The sequence below is a fragment of the Equus caballus genome, chromosome 8 (assembly GCF_041296265.1).
Source record: "Equus caballus isolate H_3958 breed thoroughbred chromosome 8, TB-T2T, whole genome shotgun sequence".
Classification (NCBI taxonomy): domain Eukaryota; kingdom Metazoa; phylum Chordata; class Mammalia; order Perissodactyla; family Equidae; genus Equus; species Equus caballus.
In genome coordinates this window covers 51,972,155-51,979,449 of record NC_091691.1, presented here as the reverse complement: position 1 = coordinate 51,979,449, position 7,295 = coordinate 51,972,155, and positions in this window count along the sequence as shown.

The following is a 7,295-nucleotide window of genomic DNA, read 5'->3' as shown; positions in this document are numbered from 1 at the left end:
TTTCTACTTCTGTGTAGCACTAAGCTGTGTTTAAGAAGGGTATTTTTGATTAGGGCTCAATAAATATTAGTTATAATTATTATATATATCACTATTATTCACACTAATCAGGCCTTTCAAATGAGCCAGACGGTTATAGTATGCCAGTCTGATTTCTTAGGAGATGGCTGTCTAGGGAGGAAAATATAAAAGATGAGAAAGATGAATATCATGCAATAAAATCCATCAGTAAGCTAGTTTCTGAAGTTTCCCTGAAGATCTATTTTATGTTGTAAAATGTCTTCATTCACTGAGTAAAAGTAGTTTTGGGTTGCCATAACCAACAGAGTTAGGCGCTGAAAAATAACCAGCAGCACAGGAGAGGTGCATGTAGCTAAATTTTAATTTTATAAATGATCCAGTAATTAGTTTCCAAAGAAAAATGTAAGCTTATATCTTCGGACAAGTAAGAGTCATTACTGTCAGCCTGGATTAGCAGTTTCCAGTAGGGGCACACGGGAGCCATTAAAAAGATGGGTTTTTCTTATTCTGATGAATCTATCCACCTAGTTTACAATTACATATTTTGTCTCCATCTGGGGATATTTGAACAGAATTTTGGGATAAAATGAAACACTTGTGAAGCTAAATCACAGAATATCCCCAAAAATGAAATGAAGTGAACAGAAAAGACAAAACACACAGAAAGCTGTATTTGAGGTCCCTCCTTCCCCACTGCAGATTATCAAACCCCACAGGCTTCACTTATCTTTTCTTTCCTCCATCTGGAGGAGAGTGGTGTGGCTACTAGGCAGAGACAATTGGCAGGTGAAGCAGAGGTGAAGAGAAGGAAATAAACGCCTACACTTTTCCTTGGTCAGAAGCAAAGGCTTCGTGGTTCTACCCTTAATTGGAGAGTAGCTAGAATCTAAGAATAAATATACTCTGTCAATAAAATGTAATGAATTTTGGCACAAGAGTTTTAACCCAAGGACAGCAAAAAGAGCAATGACCAGGTCCACCAATCATGAGAGCCCATGGCCCCTGCTGAAGCTCCTCCTCTTTTCTCACCACCTCCCTCATCCCCGTAGACACCAATAGTTGCACCCTGTCTGTCCCTCCCTTCTTTTTCAGTTAAAAAAGAAAATTCATGTTTTTACTGGGGACAAGTCCATCCAGCAAAAATGATGTTTCCAAGCTACCTTGGAGCTAGGTACTCACAGGTTTTAAATTCTGGGCAATTGGAGATAAGCTGAAGTGATGCATACAATGGGAAGGTACTTAAATGGAGTGGTATTCCCATTTTCTCTTCTTCTCTCTTTCTTTCCGGCTACAAAGCAGATGTGATGGCTCGAGCTAGGGTGACCTGGGACCACATGGTGAACTTGAGCTTGAGACCCTAACGCTGTGGAGTATCCTATCAACCATAATGGCCAGTGCAGACTTCTAAGTGACAGAGAAACAAACTTCTTTCTGCTTTAAATCACCATTGCTTTGAGTTTTCTCTCCTCCAGAAGAATCTAATTCTAGCTAATAGTTGCTCCATTCAACTTGTCCTTAGGAAATGGGAGAGAAGAGAGAACACAAAAGACTCAGCCTCAAATTGAATTTCTTAGGAGAAGACAAACAAGTCTCAGATCAATGTGAAAAAGAGAGTAAATAAGAATTCATCCACACTATGTCTGGGAAAATAGGAAATCTAGATGGTGCCCCACATGTTAAATAGTAAGATGGAGAGGAGGGTTGTATGAGAACAATGCAAAAACACTATGACAGAAAAAGAACAAGAACAAAAGATTAAATAAATTAAAACCTGAAGAAAAATTCCTACAAGAAATGTTTTGTATTCTGTGAAAAAATTTATAAATTCAATGAAACAAACAGTCAAAGATAAGCTAAGGCAACAGAAGCTGAGAGTACAATGTGTGGTAATTAATATTATGTGTCAGCTTGACTGGGCTATGAGATGCCCAGACATTTGGCCAGATATTATTCTGGGTGTGTCTGTGAGGTATTTTTGAATGAAATTAACATTGGAATGGTAGACTGAGTAAAACAGATTGCCTTCCCTAATATGGGTGGGCCTCATCCAATCAATTGAAGACTTGAGTGGAAAAAAATGTCTGTGTAAGAGGAAACAACTCTTGCCTTATTTTTGGAGCTGGGACATTGGTCTTTGCTGGCCTTCAGACTTGAACTGAAACACTGGCTCTTCTTGGGTCTTGAGCCTACTGGCTTTTGGACTGGAACTCAAACCATTGTCTCTCTTGGTTCTCAGGCCTTCAGGCTCTGGCTGGAACTATACATCAGATCTCCAACTTGCAGACTGCAGATCTTGAGACTTTCCAGCTTCCATAATGCATAAGCCAGTTCCTTAACTCTCTCTCTCTATATAGAGATAGATAGATAAATAATAGGTAGATGAGAGAGAGAGAGAGAGAGAGAGAGAGAGAGATCCTATTGGTTCTTTTTCTCTTGAGAACTCTGACTAATACACAATGCTAAATAAAACAATTAAACACCACAATGCATTATTAGAAAAATTGATTAGAAATAGCAAGGAATGGAACAGACATGGATAAAAACTAAATTAATAACATGAAGGAAAAGCCTGCAATAATCACAGAAAATGCAAAGGAAAAATACAAGGATATTTTAACAATTTTAGGAAAGAAATTAGATATAAAGTATACTATAATAATCTGACATCAGGATGATTGGTGTCCAGAATCAGAGGCTATAATAAATGGAATAGAAATTACACTCAAAGATGCTATAGAAGAAAAAATAATGAAACAATGCAAGAAATAAGTCTGCATATTGAAAAGGCTATCATGTTCCAGGACAAATTGCTTAAGAATAATCAACATTAAGCCATATTCTAAATAAGTTACTAAATTTTAAAACAAAGAATTCTCCAAGCTTCTGGACCCAAAACAAAGGTAATCACCTACAAAAGAGAAACATGGGGCTGGTGTCAATCTTTTCTATATCAGGGGAAGCTGACAAAACTGAGAGGGAAAGAGTTTGACTTGGAAATAGTAAACTGAATGACACTGCCTTTAAGTGTAAAGGCAACAAATATTTTGCACATGTAAGAATCCAAGAAATACAAAACTCATAAGCCGTTGATAAAACAAACAGACAGAACAAAACCTCTTTGATGAGTAAATAAAGCTAATCTGGAAATGAATCAAAATACAGGAGTATAAACAGAACAGTGATTCTCAAAGTGTGGTCCCTAGACCAGCAGGATCAACATTAGCTGGGAACTTGTTAGAAATGCAAATTTGGGACCATGATCCCAGAACTATTGAATCAGATACTCTGGGGGTGGAGTCCAACAATCTGTGTTTTAATAAGCCAACCCTTCATGATTCTCATGCACACCAAAGTTTGAGAGCCACTGGAACAGAGAACGTGGAGTTGGGAAGATGGCAGCACAGGACTGTGAACTCACCTCCTCCCACAGACACAACAAATATACAACTACCTGTGGAACAATTTCCTCCAAGAAAGATCTGGAAGCTGGATTATAAAAAGGCCCCTCAACAACGGACAACACAGACAGGGGTGGAAAAGACAGAAATATACCTATGCTGAGGGAAAAAACACATCCTAGCTGCAGCGCTTCACGACCAGAAGCTATCTCAAAGTTATGAAGCTATTCCCCGGGGAGAGGGGGATCTGAGTAAGGCTTCTATGCCACAATAGGCATCCCAGCCTTTAGATTCAGAGCAACTGAGATGAGATCCCTGGCTTTGAAAACCAACAGGGAATATGCCCAGAAAACTATTGAACTTCAGAGAAACAAAAACCTGCTCCTAAGAGCCTATGCACAGATTCATCTGTTCCAGAAACCAACACAAAAACGCAAGAAAAGTGCATAGCCCATTAGTAAAAGAGACTCAGAGCACACCTCAGAGAGGCAGGAGGTGCCTGCATCCACCCCTCCAGGGACTGAGACACTGGTGGTAGGCATCATTGTGACCTAGTTCAGTCATGCTGATGCAGATGCTGGCAGCTGCCATTGGATTCTTTGGTCTAGCTTGTTAGCACAGGGGTTTGCCCCACTCACTAGAGCACCAATTTAACTAAGCACAACCATGGCAGGCAGCCTGCACTGGGGACTGGCCCTGCCCACCAGTAGGCTCACAGGAAACTTGTGAGCCCATATAGGTGGGGGAGGCGGTGACCTCTGCAGAGGAGGGGAGTGGATCCCTCTCAGTGGGGCATGGGTGCAGGCTGTCCTGCATTGGTGGAGCATGAGGGCTCTTGGGCCGTGGGGCAAGTCTACTGCAGCCAATTTGTGCTGCTGGTCATCTTAAACAGCCACACAGGGGATCTACTCTGACTTCCAATGCCTGAAAAAATTGTGTGCTGCTGCATCTGGGGCTGGCCCCACCCATCTGCTCTCCTGAGAGAGCAGGCAAATAGCCAGTACTGCAGAGCTGCACCAGAGGCCTGCAGCAATTGTGAGCTCCTGAGCCTAGCAACCAGCCACACTGGGGGCCTGACTCACTTAACAGCAAAACAACAGTCTTTGTGTGCTGTTAGACCTTGCAGTCAGCCATTCCAGGGCTTGCCCCACCCAATAAAGTGCCCTTAGCAGCTGCACACAGCTGAGCCTTACAGCCAACTGGCCTGGGCACCAGTCTAGCTTACCCAACTACCTGCAGCAATGGCAACCCTACCACAACAGAAGGGAACGCAGCCCACATAGAGAACATTCATGGAACATTTGGCACAGATGGCAAGACGGGATCACATTGCTGGGCCCTATAAGTCATCTCTTACATATGGCTACATTCCCAAGATTGGGAGATGTAGCTGATTTACCTAATACATAGATATAAGCAAAGAGAAGTAGGCTCTTCTCTTTGAGGAGAGAAAGGAATATGTTCCAAATAAAGGAACAAGACAAATCCTCAGAAAAAGAACTAAATGAAACAGAGATAAACAATCTACCTAATAAACAATAGAAACTAATAGCCATGAGGAAGCTCACTGATCTTGGGAGAAGAATAGATGAACAAACTGAGAACTTCAACAAATAATTGGAAAATATAAAAAAGGACCAATCCAAACTGAAGAATACAATAATGGAAATGAAAAATTCAGTAGAGGGAATCACCAGCAGAGCAGATGACACAGAATAACAGATCAGTGATCTGGATGAAAGAGTAGAGAAAATCACCCAAGCTGAACAGAAAAAAGAGTTAAAAAGAACGAGGACAGCCTAAGGGACCTCTGGGACAGCATCAAGTGTACCAACATCTGTATTATAGGTTTCCCAGAAGGAGAAGAGAGAAACAAAGTGGTAGAGAACCTATTTGAAGAAATAATAGCTGAAAACTTCCCTAACCTAAGGAAGGAAACAGACATCCAGGTATAGGAAGCACAGAGAACACAAACAAGATGTATGCAAAGAGGTCCACATCAAGATAAATTATAATTAAAATGTCAAGAATTAAAGATAAAGAGCGAATCTTAAAAGCTGCAAAAGAAAAGCAACATTACATACAAAGGAAAGCTCATAAGGTTATCAGCTGACTTCTCAGCAGAACCTTCACAAGCTAGAAGAGAGAGGCATGATATACTCAAAGTGCTGAAAGGAAAAACTTATGTTCAAGAATACTCTACCCAGCAAAATTATCCTCAGAATGGAAGGAGAAATAAAGAGTTTTCCAGAGAAGCAAAAACTAAAGGAGTTTATCACCACTAAACCAGCTTTAAAAGAAATGTTAAAGGGACTTATTTAAGTGGAAAGGAAAGGATTACAAATAGGAATAAGAAAACTATCAAAGAAAAAAATCACTGGTAAACACAGATATATAGTAAAGATAGTAGATCAATCCCTATAAAGCTAATATGAAGGCCAAAAGAACTAAAAATATCTATTTCCAGGACAAGTGGTTAAGAGATACACAATGTAAAGAAGTAACATATGATATCAAAAACATAAAATGTTGGGGGGTAGTAAAAGTGTAGGGCTTTTAGTAAGAGGTCAAACTTAAGGGACTATCATCTTAATATAGATTGTTATTTACTTAGGTAATATATATGAACCTCATGGTAATCACAAACCAGAAACCTACAATAAATACATGTAAAATAAAGACAAAAGAACCCAAACATAAGTCTAAAGAAAGCCATCAAATCACAAGGGAAGAGAGCAAGAGAAGAAGAAAGGAACAGAGAGCTACAAAAACACCCAGAAAAATATAACAAAATAGCAATAAGCACATACTTATCAACAGCTGCTTTAAATGTCAATGGACTAAATGCTCCAATCAAAAGACAGGGTGGCAGAATGGACAGAAAAAGAAGACCCATATATATGTGCTGCATACAAGAGACAGACTTCAGACCTAAAGACACTCACAAACTGAAAGGGAAGGGAAGGAAAAAGATACTCCATGCAAATGGAAACAAAAAACAAGCTGGGATAGCAATAATTATAGCAGACAAATAGACTTTAAAAGAAAAAATTGTTACAAGAGACAAAGAAGGGCATTACATAATGATAAAGGGACCAATCCAACAAGAGGATATAATACTTATAAATATCTATGCATTCAACATAGGAGCACCTAAATATATAAAGCAATTGTCAACAGACATAAAAGGAGAAATTGACTGTAGCACAATAATAGTAGAGGACTTTAACATTCCACTTACATCAATGGATAGATCATCCAAACAGAAGATCAATAAGGAAACATTGGCCTTAAATGACAGATTAGACCAGATGGACTTGTAGATATACACAGAGCATTCCATCCAAAAACTGCAGAATACACATTCTTTTTGAATGCACATTCTCCAAGATAGATCAGACATTAGGTCACAAAACAAGTGTCAATAAATCTAAGAAGATTGAAATAATACCAAGTATCTTTCTGACCACAGCAGTATGAAACTGGAAATCAACTACAAGAAAAAAAGTGGAAAAGCCACGAATATGTGGAGATTAAACAAAATGCTACTGAACAACTATTGGGGCAATGGAGAAATCAAAAATACCTAGAGACAAATGAAAATGAAAATACAACATACCAAAATTTATGGGATACAGCAAAAGCAGTCGTAAGAGGAAAGCTTACAGCAATGCAGACCTATCTTAAGAAACAAGAAAAATCTCAAATGAACTATTTAACAATATACCTAAAGGAATTAGAAAAAAAGAAGAAAAAATGATGACTGAAATCAGTAGAAGGAAGGAAATAATAAAAATTAGAGCACAAATAAATGAAATAGAAACTAAAAAAATAGAAATGTCAATGAAACTAAGAGCTAGTTCTTTGAAAAGATAA